At 41.2% G+C, this 21,515-nt stretch overlaps 1 long non-coding RNA gene across 1 annotated transcript; it reads right to left on the reverse strand.

The window, feature by feature from the left end:
- Positions 1-480: 480 nt before the first annotated feature.
- Positions 481-21,472, reverse strand: LOC138915610 (uncharacterized). The gene is made up of 5 exons (XR_011421661.1): positions 21,278-21,472; positions 14,857-14,991; positions 6,168-6,474; positions 4,540-4,656; positions 481-1,333 (listed from the first exon to the last, which is right to left on the reverse strand). It is a non-coding gene; the product is annotated as an uncharacterized lncRNA (long non-coding RNA).
- Positions 21,473-21,515: the final 43 nt, after the last annotated feature.

Here is a 21,515-nt window from a genome sequence, read left to right on the forward strand (position 1 = left end):
AGTTCCTTAGTTTTAAGGATCGCCCTGTACCTGATGACATTGTCTGCAGGTGGCCCTGATCACTTTAAGCCAGTTTCACACCACAACCCAAAGGTGGGGGGCAGGGAACCATTGGGCTGCAACCTCAAGTCTGTGTTTAAGAGCTTCACCTTTGTCTTCAGATGAAGTTAAACAGTCACAGAAATGCCTGATGGGATTAAAATAAAATGATCTTCATGCAACTTTGACTTAAGTCCCATAACAAGCCACCCCTATAGTAGTGTATTATGAGTTAACATTGTAATAAATTCTGCAATTATCTAGCCTTATTTTATTGCATTGTATTTTTATTACTACTTATGTTTATTACTTATTGCATTGTATTTGTGTGTGTGTGTGCATGCTGAGAGTTTTAGCTTGTTAAAACTAGGCATTTAAGAAATACAAAAATTTTTACCCCATTTTGAATTGTCTCCATTAAAAGAAAATAAGACGTGGAGCTTCAAAGAATGGAAGTGACTCCAGTCTTTTTTAATCTCCCAGAGAGGCCTTATCTAAAAGGCAAAGTGCCCTTTTGCCAACTATCCTTCAGGCAATGACCTTGATAAACACAATTTCTTTTTAAAGACTTCAAGTTCGTTTCCACCTGGAAGGATGGAAGGAAGCAAATCCAAATGTGCATTGAGAAGCGGGAAGAGAGGGCTTGCAAAGCTCTCAGATTAGAAGACATGAGCATAAATTACGATGCTCCTGAATTTGTTGGAATTCCAAACGCACTTGGTCACTGATGTTGGAGACAGAGTTTTAAAATTTGCAGGATGAGAAAAGACTTTCAGGCGTTTTGCTTAGATGTTTGCTCTGGGATTCTTCAAACCACATCCCTCCTTCCGTGGGACGACAGGTCCTTTGCCCAGCTCGGCTTCTGACGCTTCTCACGTCCACCCTCTAAAACAGGAGCAGGAATCTGCCCCTGTCTGTCAATACTTTTGTGGAAGGACTAAACAATTCAGCTCTTAGAAAGGTAAAGACACATGTCCCAATAGAAATCCTCAGTATTTCGAGATCCTCTGAGATGATTAAAATGAAGCAACAGGTATGAGGACTCTTTCTGGAATATTTTAGAAAGCTTTCTAGAGAAAGTTACTTACGTGTGGCAAAAATTGTATTTGGAGAGGCTTTTTCCTCCTTTCTTTCTCAGCCTTTTTCTGAAAATAGGTGGGTACTTCTGGTAATTGCAGAACACTTAATGGACACACAAACTTCTTTATAGGGTTGATTGATGGTCTATTCTTAACTTGGCTCCATTCCTCACAAACTGGCAAACTCTAAAAGATGCTATCAGTAGCTTGAACTCCTTGTGTGTTAAAAAGTTTAAAAGGCAAACAATTTAGAACAAAAATCAATTGGCACATTTATAATTAACAATGATTAATTTTAAAGGAAAGATACACCAAGCTCAATAATTTTGTGGCAAAACTACATAACACATAATAACTTTCATATTCTTAAATAGGCTACTTTTGATTTATAGAGTATTAAAAGTAAACATTGACTTTATTTAATTTAAAAGAAATTCCTTATCCTCCTCTACTCTAAAAACCTACATAATTTTATTTCTCTAAAAGTAGATGAACTCCCTCTTTCATGAATGCCACTCTTTCCTCTGTTCCTTCGGTTCTTTATGTTGGCAAGGAATTTCAGCTTCTAGTGATCTTGTAAAAACTTGCAACCCTCAGGCAGCGGGGACAAACAAATATCTAAGTCTCCTCTTGGGTCTGGGGCCTCCACAGGACCCACAGGGGGCCGTCTCTGATTTGTCCCTTATGGCAGCCACATCCGCGTGAATGCCAAGTAAATATTTGTTGACTGAAGTGTCTAAACACAAGTCGCTCTTGAAGTTCGCTGCAAGTGTGCTTGTTATTTATTAAGCATCCACAATGGGTCAGGGAGTCAATGAAGTTCAGAGCTGGAAGGGATTTTAAAGGTGACCTGGCCCAACCCCTTCGTTTTATAAACAAGGAAATTGAGATCCAGAGAGAAGGGCCTTGCCTAAGGTCAAACACCTAGTACGTGGCAGAGCCGGAAATGAAACTCCCAGCCCAGGCTTTTTCCACCCTTCGCAGCTGCATTATGCCTTGTCAGACCTGATCCCGCTGGCTAGAAATTTGTAACTTAATTATACCAAATTTTTGTAGTTTAAGGTATTTGCATAATCGGAATGATGGAGTTGGGATCTACTTTTAAATTTAGGAGGAAACCATGATAAGAAGACAGAAATAAGCAGGAAAATGAACGCTCCTAACATATATACTTTAAAAATTGACTTGACTTTATTTCTATTCTACTTTGTTCCAAAATAGATGTTAAGAAGCTTAAAAAGGAACATCCAATGTAACAAGATAAAACAAATAAGAACAATACTATAAAAACTAGTAAGAAAAATGACAAGAAGGAAAATAAAGGTAGTGAAGTAAGTTGGGACCTAGAGCGAGATTAGTGTACAAAATCCATGCCATAAAGCCAGAGATATTCGCTACAGGGAGGCTACAAATTTGCTACTAAGCCTCCTAGCAAACCTCAGAACTGTTACAAGGTTCACAATTCTCAGATAAAAAACAAACCAGCCCTGGAAAAGCACAACTCTCTTTATCAACGAGGCCGGAGAGAAGGTTCTCCCATGTGTCCTCAGATACCCCGACATTTATTAGGATAAACTGGAATTGGAATCACAGCCTTTTTGAGGGATTGGGAATCACCCAGTTCAACTCCCTCCCCAAGAACTGGAAGAGAGGCTTCTCATGGTCCCATCCCAGCACTGGGTCCACTGGACTTGGAGGATGAGGAAGGAATCTAGTGACCCTCTTTACCACAGTGGAGCTCGGGAGAAGGTCAGGATGCATCTTGACGTAAACACACGTGCCCTTTTATCTGACTGAAGAGTCATTTTCCTTCTCAGTGAGTTTCTGGACACCAGAGGATTGGCTGGAGCTACAGCTCCCCCAAGTTGTCCACCCCCTGCCCCCAGCAGTCTAGAAGACTCCCTGAGGAAGTCTCTGAGACTTCAGAAGGAAGGGCCAAGGAGACAGAGGAATGAACCTGTGGCCACCTTCTGAAAAGGCTGTTTATCCTGACTGGCTGGCAGGATTGGTTAAAAAATGCAGAACTTATTTCCCTGGGTAAAAGGCAGGGGACCATTTAGAGCTCCAGATACCCGGTAATATGACAGAAGGAGGCTGAATTACTTGAGGCGAGAGGGAAAGAGGGAGGGGAGGTTACTGAGGGACAATGAAGCCCTATCTACCATTTCCTCCTAGGAAAACTTAAGAGAGCACCTGGGTTCTCTTTGTCCTTAAGAAGGCTGAGATGTAAAGATGTACTTAGATTGCTTTGTAGCAGAGGGAGAGGGAAATCTATGTTACAAAAAGGTGATTTGTATTTTAGTTTTTATTTCTCACTTTGTTTTCTAGTCTACCTGGGAAATTGCTATTGAGAACAATAAAGCGGTACTTGGACAAGCTCAAAAATATTTAGGATGATATCCCACCACACAGGGGAAAAGAAATACATCTGCAGGAAGAAAAATAATTTTCTCCATTTTAAACTTTTCTCTTTGATCTTGATTACCAAAGTATTACATAATCATTGTGGAAAATTCAGGAAGTAAACTTTAAAGGAATAGAGGATAAAATCCCCTATAAATCTGATCCATCTCGTAAGTTTCCTTCCATTTTTGTTCTTATGCATTATTTTTGTACATAATTAAGATTCAATTAGAAAATTAACCACTTTGAAAATCAATTTCAAGTTGCAAGACAGTTCTTGCATTTGCGTCTTGCCGTCCTTCTCTAAGTCTGGAAGATTGGATTTCCTCTGCAATGAGTATGTAAGGTTTGACTATAAGGTAATGATGCTGATTTATAGCAGGTCTCTCAGAACTTAACCATCTAAATGAGAATGTCCCCTTGAAGGTAACTTGGGAGACAGTGACATAATACCATCACACATTTATTTTAACGCTGTTGACTAGCTTACAGTGTTTCTGGAATTCCTCCTGTGGAATTAGTTTCTGAGTCTATAGTACTTTCTTTTGAACATTGCCAGAATGACAAGCTCACCTCTCTTGAGAGTGGGTTTGATATTTAGAAACTTCCGAAAGTGATCAGGGGTCAGTTCTGATGAATAAAGTGCATGATCCCTCAAGCTGGGCAATATTGGTTTTGGTTAAGAACATGTTGGGTCCAAAATGTAATGAAACATTTTTTCATGCAGTCAAAGGATTTCAAAGAGGAAATGTTTTAGTGGAAGGGAGATTTACCTTCTCTCTATGAATCTCAATGAATTCTATAGTGTAGAGGGGAAAGTCGTCTCTGTACGACTAATTCATTTGGGTTTTCTGACTTGTAATGACACTTTTGGTGGCCAAAAGTCATTTGTTTTACAAGCTCCGTGATAATTCCAGTCTAGGTTTCTAGCAAAGCAAAAAGTATTCCATATTCAACTGTAAGATAGTCACTGAGGCAAATTGTTCTTAGCCAATTAATTAGCTGAAACTACACTTACCATTACCATTATCTCGAGATGTAGAAAGCTTCATGCTTTAATTATCCTGTTACTCATTTATAGAGCTCTTTCTATTCATTTCAGCCTGAATATTCTTTCCCCAGTTTCCACATCAATCTGGTAGCATAAAAGAGAAAATTAGAGGGCCTGTTTGTCAGTACAGATTGTTAATATTTCTGAAGGTTGCATAGAGTCATGTGTAGCTCTCTGAATTCTCAAGCTTGCATAATAATTTAAATACAAAGTATAACTCTACTCAGTGTTCTTTTATCATGTTTCTTAGATTTGACAGCAAAAGATTGCACGCTTTTTTTTTTATAATTCCAGAATTTTAGTAAACATCTTGAAGAAGAGTCAACACTATTTCCCTTTATACTTCCCTACAAGTTCTTGTTTCTTCCGGAGAAGTTGAGATACATAAATGATGAAACTGCGGGGGCGGGGGGGGGGGGGAAGATACATATATATTTTTAAACTTTTTTGCTGTCTTCTTGATATTCACTAGTTTTCTTATTCCTTGAAGACTAGTCTCCTCTCTTTCACTTAAAAATCTTTTTCCCCTTTTGGTTTGGTCAATTCCATAAAAGGAAAAACAAAATACTATCTGTTATCTGTGTGCACATTATGCTGCCATTTGACTTAAAAAGAAGAAGGTGTGGGGTGTAATGGCACACAGCTTGCTTGTATGTACACAGACTATTTCTACAAATAAAAAAAGACCTGGTAACATTGGTTGTCTCTGGGAAGAGAAATTGAGTGGCAGGGAGTGAGGGGGGAAAGAAATTTGACGACTCATCTTTTTTAAACTTTTGAGTTTTGGACCACAAAGAATGCAATTACTAATTTAAAAAACCAAACAACAAACTTACCAGTTCAAAAAAAAGAAAGGAGAAAAATCAAGGAAAAAGAAAAAAATTACCCTCTGTTAGCCCGAGTCTAGAAGTTTGGAGTGAAGACCAAAGGAATTATCATTCTCTTTCTTGCAAACTTCATCCCTTCTTCTGAACTCCTTCTTCTACTCTGGCCAACAGCTTTTAGCTTCTATTGATCCGATAAGAATTTAGAAGGTACAGATAGCAAATGCATTAAGTGTCCTCAAGCTGCCCCTACACTGTACAAGGTTCTTGGTAGACAGATGGGTGTATTTCACAGAACATAAACAGAGGTTACCTTCTCTGGTTTCCTCATCACAGCCTTAGCCTGGACATGTGGCAAGTAAATACCTTTTGATCAATGTGTCCAAAACCGTGTCCTTCTTGAAGTGCTCTGGAACTGTTCTCATCCTTTGCTACTCATTCTATTCATTACGTACCTTTATTTTTCTCACCTGTGAGTCTTCCAGCGTGTGGCTCTCTCTTTGTCTAGCTAACTCTTACCAACCCTTAAGGCCTTATTTCTGGAGCTCAGGGAGACTTAAAGGCAGATTAGTACAGGCCTCCTCTTCCTCCCTAAGCAGCAGGCGAGGGCTCTGACCTCCCTATTTTGCATTTCCTCTGTCCCCCACACCCTCACGGTCTAATTTAGGACTCCTTGTTTTTTGCTCCTCAACGTCCAGCACAACAAATATCTGTAGAATAAATAGAAGAATAATAAATGAATGAAAATCTTGTACATTTGCCTTACTTTACCTCCCAGCCAGAAGAGATGGTACCACCGCAGGGGATCTCTCTCTCTCCAGGGTTTCTGTTGGAATTTTCCCAGGCCCTAGCAGTAAACTCTGTGTATGTTTGATCTTATAAGTTGAGTGCTGTGAAGCTGAAGGAGCCTGATGTTCTCTTCCCACGTGATGAGTAAACATGATCTAAATTGAGTTTAAGTAGAAAACCTATACAAAAAATAATCATCTCAAATCCAACTCCCAGAACTTTTGTTTTCTTGTCCAGTATCATAGGTCTTTGTCTTGTGCTTCTTTTTCAACAGTTTGTTTATGAATGGCTATAAAAGAGGCAGAGACTCTAGGTAAATAGTCTTCTTTTAAGAGCTGAATAAAACATTATTCTATGCAAAGTGTACTTATAAAACATGCTTATGCTATAAAGTTAGAAAGATTGATGAGAAAAATTGTCCAAAAAGGTTTTGAAACATTGAAAATAGTTGAAACTAAAAAAGCTGAAGTTTAACAGGATTAAATTAAAGCTCTGCATTTTGGTTTAAAAAAAATCAGTTGCACATGGAGGAAAGCAGGCTTGGAAGCTGTTCATACGGAAAAAGTATTGTAGCTATAACTGACTCAAACGTCCAGCTAGGTGTGATGGTTACTTTAAAACTCAATGCATTTAGATTTCCCTGAGATAAAGACACCAAGTTGTGGACTCAGGAAGGAGAAGCCCCTTCTGTTCACTCAGATCAGCCTGCAATATCAAGGCACCACCTTCTAAGAATATTTATACGCCAGGTGCATTTCAAGTAGTGATTTTCAAACTTTGGGTTGCCACCCATGAGAGACTATGAAATTCAGTTAGTGGATAGTAACCAGCATTTAAAAAAAGAAAATAGAACACAGTAGAGGAGAATAGAAAAGAACTGAATAGGGAAATATATGAGTTCATGGTGGCTAATCAGGCTACGTATTGTTTTATGAAACTTATGTTTCAGTTATATGCATTTATATGTGTACTGATGGTGTATAAAATGGATTTCTTTCTGTGAGTCATATTCAACAGAGTTTGGGAAACATTCTTTGGAAAAAGATATCCAGATGGTAAGATAGATGGACACCTAGTTACTTAAGAAATGGTTGTAATAATCAGGAATGTTTAGCTTGAAAGGCAGAAGACTAAGGGATAACATAAGAGCTGTCTTCCAATATTCGAAGAACTGTCATGAAAAGGAGAGAATAGCTTTGTTCTCTGTTGTTTCAGGAGTTGGGGGCTCAAGGGAGGGAATTTTTAGACCACCATCCAGATAAACTATCTGACAAGCAGAGCTGTGCATCAATGGAACTGAAAAATAACACACTCTAGGAATGCTTAAGCGCAAGACAGGAGGCCATCTGTCAGGGTTACTGTGGCAGAGATTCCTATAGTGGGGGAAAGGTTGAATTAGACATCCTTAAATGTCCCTTTCAATTCAAAGATTTGGCCATTCTATTTTCTCCTGTGGGTGTGTTTGAATTTCACAAGTTATGTGCTTTAGATCAAGTAATTAATTCAGCAGACACTTTAAACAAGTAGCTATCTTACATGCTTATTATGTCATGTGTCACAAGGTTTAATTTTTAGCCATGACATATCTATTTTACAGATGAGATTACTAAGGTCACTTAGATACTTGGGCAGAAGTGAGAAAAGGATCCAGGCCTCCCAAATCTTAGGCTTCCCACTTAACTATGGCAGCCTCTCAACTATGAACATCAGTACTGACATTACTCAGGTTGTGGAAGACTCTGCTGGGTTCCTACCTCAATATGTGTTCTCCTCTTGCTTATAAAAGAACTGCTAGTTTTTATCTGGGTCCATGACCACCTGCTGTAAACTCCGTATTTCCAAGACTCCCTTGCAGCTATATGGTCAGTTGGATTCAATTATGTCCAAGTAATATGAATGGAAGTTTCTGGGAAACTTGCTGAAAAGACAGCTGGTATGTGCCCTCAGCTCCTCTACCTCCTCCTCCTTCCCTTCTTCCTTCCTGTTGGGTGGATCTCATGCAGCCATCTTGAACTATGAGGCAGAAACCATGTGCTGAGGGTGGTAGAGCCTGGGTCCCTGAAACCATGCAATTGTCATACCAGCCCTAGAGTGGTTCTTTTACAGGATGAGAAAGAAAGAAGCTTCTGTCTTATTTAAGCCAATGTTATTTTTTGTTACATGCAATTGAAGCTGATCTCAATTGATAAGCAGTGTCTTTCTCTCACCTGTGGACATTGGTGTCCTGCCTTTATTTGCTGTAACCCTGACAGGATGCCAGGTCTTCTGAAGTTAGAATTTCTGCATCTTAACATCTTTCATTTGAAAATGTTGGGCAGGTTTCTGTCTAGCTATTCCCAGGGTTAAAATGGGATATATTTGCAAGCAAATTGCTTTTTTAGTATATTAAATGCTTTCTTCCTTAGTAGCCACAATTAATGAGACTTCCAAAGGGTCCTGATTTAGGCTCTTAGAGAATTGGATCCATCCATGACCCATCATCCATCTATCACTCCCCTTAGATAAATTTTGTGATAACAATAGCCCTTCTCTCTTTTCCTAGTCTCATTTCATCCTTGCAAGCAAACTAGACCTTGGTTTATCTTCCCTTTTTAGCACTTACTACAGCACAATGGAGTTTTAGGTGACTGTGATTCGGGCAGGGCCCAGATTTCAGAGGACTCAGGGAGCTTGAACAACTCTTCCCATTTTCTCAAGAAAAGGAGAGTCTGAGATGCACCCTGCATGGTCATACAACCAGTCTGCCTGAAAGATTATTGCAGAGTCTTTGTGCAAAGAACAAAGAATGATGTGTAAGACCTGGAAATAGAGATTTTCCATTTCTACTGCTACTGTCTCCTTTTAGATTTGCAGCAACAAGTCTAATCTTCTAGATCTTCTGGTCAGTCTGATTTTATAGCTAGACCTGGAACTTTATCTGGTGACTTGAAATCACTGCGATATTTAAGGATAACAATAGAGTTCTTGATTTCTGGTTCAGAGAGAACTCCGTACCCATAGTGGTATTCAGGGGTCCCTGTTGGTGGTACTTTGAATAAATTTGATACTGGAAGTTGGTATCACACACATGTCTTCCACAAATCTATAATGTTAGAACAGAGAAAAAAGTAATAGAAAGGCAAGTCATGGTTTTCAGCCTGTGATTCACATAGCAGCCAAAGTTCTGATGATGCCATAAGTTTGAAGGGTTTATGGCATTTTCAAGCCTTGATCTAAAGTCTGAGGTTCTGCCAAGATTTCTTTTAAAAGTTCACTTTACTTTAGAGTAAAAAAAAAAAATCCACATATTTTAACGATATGCTATGCATATATATACCACAAGAGAAAACAAATTATAGTCCACTGAATAGCATAGCTAGAAATGTTTATTTTAAAGACAATCCAGAGTATCTATAAAAAAGTTCCAAATTGGACTAAGAGTAGAATAAACATGGTTTTTGCAAAAGCATCTGGTGTGGCCCAACAAAGTCAATAGTGCTACTTGAAGCATTTCCTTCAGCCACCTCGCACGTCCATACACATTTTCTTTAGTGCCTCAAAAATACATTTTAAAAGTCATTTTTTAAAGACTCATTCATAGTGAGGTATCAAAGAAAGTTAGTGTATTAGACCTCTGAAATTTGACTTTGTAATACACACACACACACACACACACGCATGTCTCTGTCTCTTCCAGGCTATTATTCTCATAAGAAAAACAAAAGGAGTAATCTATTAAAGTAGAATTGCTTTGTTAAATTTTCAGATCGAATCCTTTTGAAGGATTTTTTTGGTGAATACCTTTAATATGAGATACATGACAAAACCACAAAAACTAAATACTCCGTTCCCATAAAAGATGAAGTGCGTTAAGTGGTTAGGACAGGAATCTTTTACTTCCTGTTTGACCTCCCCCTGAGTCACTTTGGACCAATGAGATCTCACACTGTTTCAGTTTCACCAACTCTAACCGGAAAGGAATACCAGCTTCTTGAAGATAGAAAGGCATTATTGTCTCGACTTAGAGGATGTCTATCCTTGTTATCACAAAGATGAGAATAAGAATAATTTTGAGCCTTAATAGCTCAGTTATTTTAATACAAGACTGTAGTGAAACTAAAGATTTGGGACAAATACACTGATGCTCATTGAAATAAAATTTACTTATGTTTAATCTGCACTAAATCATCACAAGGACCAAATCTAGTTTAAATGAGATACCTCTAAAGTTCTCCAGCTTGAAAAACTTCACGTACACAAGTTTGCTGACAAGGAGGCATTTCTCTCCTGCCCCTCCGGAAGGCTGCATTACTCATCTGCTGCCTTCCCCTCCCAGGTGACTCCACCCAACATGATCGCCAAATAAGGCAATCCTGCAAGTGAGTTTTCCTCCTATTTACTGGAATTGTTGGTGAACAGAGGATTTTTAAAGGAATAGCTGGTTCTATTTCCTTTTTGACACTCTTGACTCATCAGCCAGGGAGAGGATTGGAAGCACATATGATAGTGGTTCTCAAACTTGGTGCACAACAGAATCACTTGGGGAAATTTAAAAAATACTGATGTCTGACTTATTGGCTTGGCATTAGGATTTGTAAAAGTTCCCCTGGTGGTGGTGATTGTAATGTGTGCATATTTTGGGGTGGAGGAAGTTGTTGAGAATCACTTTAGAACTTAAAATCTGTGCTCCCTTAATTCCAGAAGCCACAGTTGATAGTGAAATTAGCTGTCACTGATTGAGCATTCCCTGGACTCAGCGCTCTGGAACATGCTTTACGTACATGAGCTCGTTGTACACTCCCCACAGTGATGTACCAGGACCTAGTCGTAATCTTCATCATTGGTCTAATGCAGCAAATATTTATTGAATATCATTATTGTTCTAGGCACTACTGTGAAAACATAGGTGAGCAAGACACAGTTTATGTCCTTGAAAAGTTAATGATAATAACAGGGATTCATTATAACCATAATATAATGAAGAATACTTTTCGTGAGAGAGTGCAAGTTGCTAACCAAGTTCAGAGGAGGGGAAGCATAATTTGGATTTGGGGGTATCAAGGAAGTTGACACTGTAGGTTCGATGGTTTGCTAGAGCCTGCTCATTCTGGTCTCAGAAGTGAGAGCTAAATTTTTAGGAATTCTGTGAGCCAGCTGATGTCAGTTGATAGCTTGAAATTGGCCATGGTGGGAATATTTAAACTATGAAAATTGGCAAACACTACAAATCAGGGATCTTTCTGTCTTCACAGCTGGTTGTTAAATATTACCAGCACACCACTGATGGACCTTATAAGATGTGTGGGATTTCACTCTGGAGAGGTGGGATATGCCAAGTAGAAAGAGAAGTATAATGGAAGACAAAGGATTGGGAGAGAATTCAAGCTTGCTCAGGTAAGAAGGAATAAGTAGTTTGTTTGCCTAGAGTAAGATACAAGTAGGAGAATAATAGGAGCTACAAATGAAAGCTGAAGGAAGGATATGTTCATTCAGTCTAAAGCTTCAGTGTAAAGTGTCTAACACATCTTGATGTATAGTAGGTGCTCAAAAGAAGTTAACACCTTTTCCCCCCTTTGTTTCCCAAATAAATTCAAACTCTTGATACCTAAGGCTCTTTACAAAACTCGATGCGGTAGGCATTTTTTTAAATAGATGATGAAACTGAGGATCAGAGAGATTAAGAAACTGGACCAAGAACTCACAATTAATTATTGGGTCTTATGGCAGTAAAGTGAAGGACTCTAGGATGGTGACTGGGAGAAGAGAGAAGGGAGGTGCCATTGGGAGAAGTAGGGAAGTAGAAGAATTAGGGGATATGCACCGAGTCTGTGAGCTGGTTGTTCACACACGTGGCAATACCTGGCAGCACAGGTGGACTTCGGGAGAGAATCAGGGCTAGAGCTGTGGTTGCAGGTCACTTCGCAGGCCTGGTGAGCAGGAGCCTCTTCCATTTTTAGGATCGACTGAGCATGAAAGGCCCTGGTTTTTCCCTTTCTCATTTCCCCCTTGGAGGCCGGGAAGCTCTTTGCTTCAACCTGCAGCTATTGCAGGGATCAGGGACCAGCTGTAGCTCATCAAAAGTACTAAGAATTCTGGGGACTGTGCATAATGTCCCTGGAGATTCAGGCCAATCTCTGGAAGCTGGGACCCTTCTTCGGAGGATCAAACCCCACCAGGCTCTTGAACTTTCAGTTGTGACTTCACTTCTCAGGGTGGAGGAACTCTGAACCAACCAGGGTCTCTTTCTGCCTCTCAGAACCAGGAAAACCTGACCTGTGGTCGAGGGAATGGGGCAGATTTCCTGAGTCCATCCCAGCTTAGGCCTGAGTATCTGACTAGAGCTGGCTGAATGGCAAGACAGCACGCCCGTCGTCTCCCTGTAACCAGCCGTGGTAGCAGTCCACCCCAGCAGACCTCAGTAAATTGAACTTAAGGAGTGGGTTTGAGGTCAGAATATTCTCTTTTAGAAGTAGCTGCTGTGTCCATTCTCGTCAGTGTTGCAAGTCTCAATCTGAAGATTCTCCCACCACATCTTGAACAAACTCCTGAAGTACAAAGGCTAGCCAGGTTGGAAAACTCTGCTTTCCGCTAAAACCCTACGTACTCTGAAGAACATCTTTTAATCCTAGACTGCATTAAAAAATTTCTGGGTACAGATTGTTCCAATTAAATTCTTAAATGTCAAAACTTTCTTAAAATAAAACTCCTTAAAATAAACCAAATCAGCCGTTCTGGATTATAGCCAACATAAATTAAAGTACCTAACCAGATGGGGATTCTGGAAACTGAAGGTAATAGCAGTTGTTCACAGCTCACGGCCTGATGAGAAAAGCAAAAGACGTTGGATGGGGCCATTTTTCCTTTTCAAATTGTTTTTCAAAATACAGGGTAACATCCTAATAAACAAATGAATCGTGCTTCCTGCAGCACCTGTTCATAGAAACCCCAAAATATGCCTGTGACGTTCTGAAAAAAGAAGCTGTAGTCCAGTTAGCAAAACAACTGAATTTATTCAGGGTGAGAGAGGAATCCAGCAGCTGTTCGTCTAACCTGGAGAGAAGCATCTGGGCCATATCACTCAGCCCATTCTCCATCAGCCTGAATGAGGGCATCAGCAAGATGCGACCTGACCTGACCTGCAAGCACAGTCTTCTGCTCCCCACGACACTGAGACCTAGAGGGGTGTTTGGCACCGAGAAGATGCAGCTGTGTTAGAAATGGTTTCCTGCACAACCACTGACCACACCAAGAATATAAACTCTTCCTCGAGCCTGAGTTATCATCTTCAGAGCAAAAATTAATTCTGTTTGGAAAGAAGTGCTGTCTAATAAATTAAGAGGAAAACAATGCCATCACATATCTTGCTGAGTGGGCATCCAGCTGGGTGGAGATCCTGTGAGCTGTCAGTACCAATGTGGGTGAAGTGGGGCAGAAAATAGCTGAGGCCAAGGTCAGACGAAGACAAGAATGGAGGCAAGTGTCCAACCCTGGGCGGTGGAGCTGTCAGCACCAACAGGCGTCAGGCAAGGTCAGTGTGGAGTCAATAGCAGAGTTGCCAAGTGGGAGCAGGGGTTCTCTGTTGGCTGGCGGGACAGGTAAAGAGGCCAACTGGGGAAAAGAATACCTTCCTTTCTGTGTACCTGGCTCACCACTACTCATCCTTTGGTCCTCGGCTCAGACATCATATTCTCAAGGCAGCCCCCAGACCAGGGTCAAGTTTCCTCTTACACACTCTCCTATCACCCTGCAATTCTCCTAAATAGCACTCATCATTGAAATGACTTAATTGATGACTGATTTCATAGTCTTCCTTGCCAGAAAACTCTATGAGGTGGGCCTGTGTCATATCTGTGTTGTTGAGTTCTTGACAGCAGCATCTCTGGTACCCAGCATGGTGTGTGGCCCATTATTAGCCCTCAATACATCTTACCAGGAGGAAGGAAAGATGAGTAAAGGGCACGAAAAAGAAGAGAGGGCTGGAGGGAGGATAGGGAGGGAAGGCCACACAAAGCTTGGTCCAGTTTCAGATCCCTTTTCGGAGAACCTGCTGGCAGGCTTGCAAATGTAGGTAGGCGTGGCTGATCCTGAAGGTGTGGTACCCCCAGCCCAGCAACTGACCCACGTGGTGGACACTCGAGGACATATGTTTTAGGAACCTGAAATGTGAATCTCTCCTGGAAAAATTGTCTCATTTTATTTCTTGGTGCTTCATCTCTGACGAAGGTTTCTTTCTCCAGTGTTTGGAGATGAAAACAAGCTGCAACCTGAAACTATAGCTACTCCTCAAGAATGACGCTATGTTGAAAGAATTTAGTTAAAATGCTCATTAGGAATCATCTACAGTTGTAAAGAACAGGGTAGAGGAAGAGATTTCTTCAATCCTTGGATTTACTCAATAAGATTTTGCCAAAACAGGATGAACCTCTGAAAAAAAGATAAGCATTTACAATACTGTTCCAAACAAAATCTAATGAAAGACATCTGAAGGATACAGTCAATGGAACAGCTTTAAGGAGTCTGCATTTTACAGACAGAGACCTTTGTCAATAGTTTGGGTGTCTGCAGAATTACTGATGTTGGTGATCAAATCGGTGGCAAGTGGAAGCCTAGGAAGGATAAGGTGACTGGGACTGCGTTTGGGGCTTAGCTGGGGAAGTGGTGCTCCTCAAACTTTAATGTTCTTACGATTTACCTGCAGTTAAGTAGACCTAGGGTGGGCTCCTGGATTCTGCTTTTTCAACCATCTCCCACGTGATGTCCCTGCAGGTGGGTTTTGGACCACACTTTTGAGTAGCAAGGCTGTAGCGCACTGCCAGGGGATGGGTTGCTGTGGAGAAAAGCACAGGTGAAAACATCAAGCTCCTCGAAGGTAGAACCATCGCCAGGAGTTTTGTCTCTCCTCACAGCCTCTTTTACACAATAAACACTCACATATTTCTGTTTTATTTAGATTCTTTGGGTTGCAAGGAACAGTCACTCAACCTAGTTCAAATGATGAAGTTTGTGGTGAAGAAATTGCAAAGCTGTGAGCGTGACGGAGACTTCTGGAAAACAGGATCTGTGGATTAGCCAGGCTTCGCAGAGACTGGAACCAGATGTCGTCCTGAATCTTGGGCAGCTCAAGAGACCTTAGGGGCAGGGATTTGTGGAATTCGTCACCCTCTTGCTATTCTTCGAAGGGCTTTCCTCTATTGCATAGCTTCTACTACCTTGTGCTTCCTCATCATTTCCGCGGGCTCGCAGCCTCTCTAGCACCACCTCCGACTCAAAGCTTCTGCGACACCTTCCTTTCAGCATCTCTCCCGAGGGCAGGACCCCCTTTAGTTTCTACTCCAGGTTCCCAAGCCAGCAAGGATCTGACAGGCTTCCCTTGTCAGGCAGAGTACATCACTCAGCTTTTTTCCCCCCAGCTCAGCCGGTGTGCCCCGGAATGGAGGATGGACCATGGACTGAGTGGTCCAAACTGGCTGCCAGCGGGTAGGTCCTGCATTGTGTTCCAGGAAGGGCCTTTTAAGGTTGTGCTGGGTGTGGTATTTGTCTCTTTCAGGAAATCCAGGCCTGGCTGAGTTCCAGGCTTTTGTGATCCTTGGAGAGTTACTTGTTCTTGGTTGCTCTCAGAGGCAAAAAATGTCTTTCTTCAGAAAAGTATTGGGAGACTTTCTATTTGGAAAGTTCCTGTCTGTTCTACTGAAGGTGGGGGAGGGGATGTTCATTTTGCAGTTTTTAAAGGGTTGGTGGTTTTCTGAAGCCTTGCACTCAAGGTTCAGAATGTTAATTGAGGCTAAACCCATGATCCTTTCCCATAGCTGCTGCCTGTGGGGGAATGGTTGCCTCTGGGTCAGCCTGTCCTGATGGGCTGCAGGTTGCACACGCACAGATATCTGTGCATCACCATCCATCCTACCCTTCTATGAGGATTTATCGAGCACTCAATGTGCCAGGCACTAAAATTGAGCCTGGGGATACAGCAGTGCAAAAAACAGACTCTGTCCTCAAAGAGCTTATGTTCTAGAAAGGGGAGGCAATTGATACATATACCTAACACATGAAATATAAATTATGTTAGAAGGTGATACGTGCCTCGGGGAAAAAACACAGCAGAGTAAGTGGGGTTGGGGGTACTGGGGAAGAGGGGAGATGGGTTGAAATTTTTAATAGCATGAAGGAAAGAGGTGTCATTGAGAAGTTGACGTCTAAGCCAAGCCTTGAAGAAGGTGAGGAAGGTTTTGAGAATTTTGCACTATCCCTCCGGACAAGATGCTAGTAACACCTTGGAGTCTTGTGGAACCAGCCCTGAAAACTCCGGAAATAAACAATGGACAAGTAAGAGTGTGACAAGTCAGGAATATTCCATGCCTGTGCACCAAGAATGGCCCAACACAAATATTTTAGGAGCAGTGACAGTCAGAAGATTTGAGAAAGAAGAGTCAAAGCGGCAATGGGGAGAATGGCGGAAAAGTCAAGAGTTGCTTCGGTGTATTATTCTTTCAACTTTTCTGTAGCTTTGAAAGGTTCAAAATAAATTTGGAAAAGAGTCTTAGTTGTGATAATGGTATTGTGGTTATGCACAAGAATGGTCTTATTATTAGAAGACGAAGTATTTAGGGGTAATAGGTCATGGTGTCTGCAACTTTCTATCAAATGGTTTGTAAAAAAATATTTTTTAGAGACAGAGAGGTAAAGCAAATACGGCATGATGTTACCAATTGAGAATTGAGGTAAAGGATGTATAATGTACCATTCTTTCAACCTTTTTATAGATTTGAACATTTTCAAAATGAAAAGTTGGATTCTACTCTTGTGTACCTACTCAGGAGAAATGAAAATATATGACTACACTTAGACTTGTAGGTGAATGTTTATAGCAACATTATTCATAATGGCTCCAAACTGGAACCAATCCAGATGTCCATCAGCTGTTAATGGATATGGAAAATGTGGCCTACCCATGCAATGGAATACAATCAGCAATAAGGAATGAACCACTGATATATTCTCCAACGTGGACCAACCTCAAAAACATGCTACGTGAAAGAAGCTCGAAGCAAAAGACTGCATATTACATAATTTCAGGCAAAATGTCCTAAACGGGAAAATCTATAGAGACAGAGCAGATCAGTGGTTGCCTAGGGCTGGGGGTGAAAGTGGGGATAGACTGCAAATATAAAGGAACTTTTTGGGGTGATGGAAATGTTCTCAAACTGGTTTGTCATGACGATCACACAACTTTATACATTTACTAAAAAATCACTGCATTGTACACTTACAAGGGGTGAATTTTGTGGTTGAAAATTATGCCTCTAAAGCTGTTGAAAAAAGAAGTTGAGAAAAAAAACCTCAAAGTTTTTTCTCTACCTGGGAATCTGATGGTGAGACTATTCATTCTACAAATATTTTTTGAGTCCTACTATGTGCCAGGCACTGTGTGCTAAACCCTGGGGATACAGTGCTGAATCAAACAGTCTTTTTGACATGAGGTTTGACATGCTTTATGAACTATTTGCTGGGTAGGTTTTCTGAGACCTGCCTGGTGGGAGAGGTATGGACCAGATAACCTGTACTTCTTTTGCTACTTGCTTTGCCTGGGTTCTACCGAAAGCAAAGCCTGATATGAGTGTAAGTTGTTTATTTGGCAAGTGTAGTGGGTTGAATGGTGGCCCCCTCAAAAGATATATACATATCCTAACCCTCACGACCTGTGAATATGACATTATTTGGAAAAAGAATCTTTGCAGACGTGATTAAGTTAAAGGTCTCAACATGTGAAAACATCCTGGCTTATCTGAGTGAGTCCTAAATCCATTGACAAGTGTCTTTAGAAAAGACAGAAGAGGAGAAGACATGGACACAGGACGAGAAGGCCATGTGGGGATGGGGGCAATGATTAGAGTGAGGGAACCCCAAGGCAAGGAACTCTTAGAGCCACCAGGAGCTGGAAGAGACAAGGGAGGATTCTTCCCTGGAATCTTCAGTGAGCGCAGCCCTGCCACCACCTTGATTGTGGACTTCTGGTCTCTAGAACTGGGAGAAAATGAATTTTTGTCCTTTCAGGTCACCAAATTTGTCATAATTTGTTACGGCAGCCTGGAAATGAATACAGCAGGTGATTCCAGGTGAGGGAGTGGGGAAGTGACACATGGAAGGGAGGCAAGCCAATAAAGGGAATGTAAAGGAGTGCATTTCTGCCATGGAGGACCCTTGGAGAGACAGTGAGGAAGCAGTGAGAAGCCTCGGGCATCCACGGGCCCAGTCCTCTTTGGTTGAGGGTAGCTCATGTTTATTAATATTTAACGGAAGGTTCTCATGTTCCCATTACATTTGTCTTCCATGTGTGCTCTATAATCATGTAGTAAATCAACCATCTCCTTATAGTATCTATACTAGAAATGCTGCCAGATGCTTTGTGTGGAGACTGGATCTCCTATGACTCTGGACCACACAGCACCTAGCATAGGGCGGGAACACAGCGGGTGAACAGTGAAGACTTGCTGTTAGGTTTCTCTCTCCCCTTCCTGATCGCTCCTTCTGCCTGCTGGTCTCCATCACAGTCACTGCCAAGCAGTGCTTCCCGCAGCTCTCATTTTTGCCTGTCTGTTCTTTGTTGCTCCCAGCCAGCAATGTTCTTTTCTTGTTTCTTTTCTTCTAGTCTCTGGGTAGAAGCCCGCAGTGCTTTTTGCCAAGAATAGGTGGGGAGCTCTCAGTGACTGTCTATATGGTTTTATAAAGCTCTCAGCTTCACACTTGGCATTTCATATCCAGCATCAAATACCAGTCAACTGGCCATCCCACCCCCAATGAGGGCTCAAGGGTACCATTTAGCACAGAACAAATCTGCATATCTGAAATTAAAAATTAAAATGTATCTGTTCATTTTAAAACTCAACTTCTTCTTTTCAGACTGAGGAAGGCCCTGGAAACGGCATGTCTTTTTCTTTAGGTTCTCACCAGGGCCTCCTCAGTATGATCCTGGCTGTGGCCTCCCTCTCTTCTTAGCTGTTTACTTCTCCTATGAGTTGAAATCAGGAGGGAAGAATATCCAGAGGACTAAGGTAATTTAGTTTCTAGCCATCTTTGGCTTGAATCCTTCTGGCACCCTCTGACAAGCAGAAATAGCATCCTCTATCTGCTCTAATGGCACTATCTTAGCTGGAAGAAGAGATTTTTTCAAATGCTCTAATAATAATAGCTCATATCTACTGAATGTTTACCACACACTAGGCTCCGAGCTAACTGCTTGGCATTCTTTATCAGTTTAATCCACAAAAAACCTTATAAAGTTGACCTTTTATCATCCCCATTTCACAGACGAGGAAACTGAGACTTGGGGAGTTCAAGCACTTATCTGAAGCCACACAGGTGTTAGGGCGACGATTCAAGCCTAGGTCTGTCTGACTTCAGACCACATGTGTTGAACCTTGAGAGTATGTGGCCTTAGATCAGAATAAGCCTCGTCTTTTGTTCCTTTACAGAGAGAGTTAAATGGAGAAGTTGAAAAAGCAACAGCTTCTGAAGTGTACTTAGAAAACCCCACTGTTAGGAGCCAGGTCTCTCTGAGTCAGTGCAAATAAAGCAAGGGATGCTAGGCAGCCAAAGAGTGGGCTTCTTCTCTTCAGAAGGACAAGATTGCCTCTAAAAGGAGATTTACTGAAGTAGGCATTGGAAGGAAAGAGTAAACACTTTGGACCATGGAGATTCAGGGGGATTGAAGCCTGAGCATCTCAAAGACCATGTGGGGCAGCAAATGAGAATGAAGTTCAAACCATACAAGCCTGGTATCCATGGTGGCATGGGAAGAGAAGTAGGAAGTTCTGACTGCTAGGCATTCAAGGCTTACCTGGGGCCTGACAACAGAAATGATATGGGGTCACTGGTGCACGGGGTGTCCGTGAACCTGTGGTAACTTGACCCCTTGTCTAGTCAGATGGGAAGTCTTTGGCTGTGAGAATTCTGGCCCAGCATGGATCTGTCTGAAGTGCGGCCTGGCCTCCTGTCTCTCTTGGCTGTCTGACTTTTATCACATAGGTACAGAGGAGAAAAATAAACTGGGAATATGGGCAACATTTAAGTGACTCTGAAAAGTTTTGTGGCAACATGGACCTGTTTCAAGAATTATTTTTAACTGTAGACATTTGGTCCCAGTGGGAAATAAAACTTAAAAGGACAGTTATAATTAGGTCACATTTTGAGAAACTTATTACATTTTGCTGTATGTCCCAGGAGTAGTGTATCTTAAATGATTTTAGTATTTAGATTCAATCATGGTGCAGAATTCCATTTTTCTATGCAATAATAGGAAGCAACCAAGAGAAATTATCATAGCAGTGTTAGATGAAAGCAAAGGCAGACATAAATTTAATATGGGACAGAAGAAAGAGAAATATCGTATAATTTGTCCCCTCACTCCCCTCTCTTTCTTTTCTCCTTGGCTGCATCCTAAAATAGTGTCTATGGAGGGAGCCTGGATCCTTTCCTCTATATTCCCCACTAAATGCCCCTTTATTTATCTTCAGGATGAAAATTTGAACAAAGACAACCCTTTTATTTCTCAAGTACAATATAGTGAAGCAATTTAGTAGAGAAAAGACTGGTATTTCATTGAGAGAAAATAAACAGTAACAGTGGTTGTAATACTGTTTCTATAATCTCTGTACAGGTTTCAGAGTTGAGGGCCAACTGGGGATTACTTATAGGACCCTCAGAAGTAAGGCTGGTAGGAAAACGGGAGAAAGGTTGGAGGCGGGGTAAGAAGATGACCATGGCCAAAACAGGAGTTACACGGCTGTGAAAAATGTCCCACGAGACTTTTACTAGATGGAGACGGGCAGAAGTGAAGGCCCTTCGCTCTGTGTTCTATTGACACATGATGTGGTCTGGCCAATCTCTTTCCTCCAAACCATCCCATGCATTATTTAATTTCATAATGTGAAATTAAAAAAAGGAACACTAAAATTTATCTATAAAGCAGTGCATTAAAATGGACCAGAGATGTTCTCTTCCACTGACAAATACACAATGTATTCTTACAGCTAAGTACCTTCCCACAGAAATAATTTTACTAGATTGTCTCTAATACTTTTTAATATAAAAAGGTTCACAAAATCTGTATTCCTTACCATTCACCTGGGATTAAATCATGATTCACCTTGGATGAGTGCGTGTGTGGCAATTTACTGTGTTAAGTAAGATAGAGGAATTGTGTAGAGAGATCAGAGCTACTTGTACAAAAAGCCCACTTGCATATAATGCACAGGGATGTTGCTTAGGGGTAAATGGTACAGTAGGTTCCCTCCCTGACTGGAGAAAGTGTGAGGAGTCAGCCTTGGTAATCAGCTATATGAGGGGGAATGGCAG

Source organism: Equus caballus, chromosome 9 (assembly GCF_041296265.1).
Source record: "Equus caballus isolate H_3958 breed thoroughbred chromosome 9, TB-T2T, whole genome shotgun sequence".
NCBI classification, from domain to species: domain Eukaryota; kingdom Metazoa; phylum Chordata; class Mammalia; order Perissodactyla; family Equidae; genus Equus; species Equus caballus.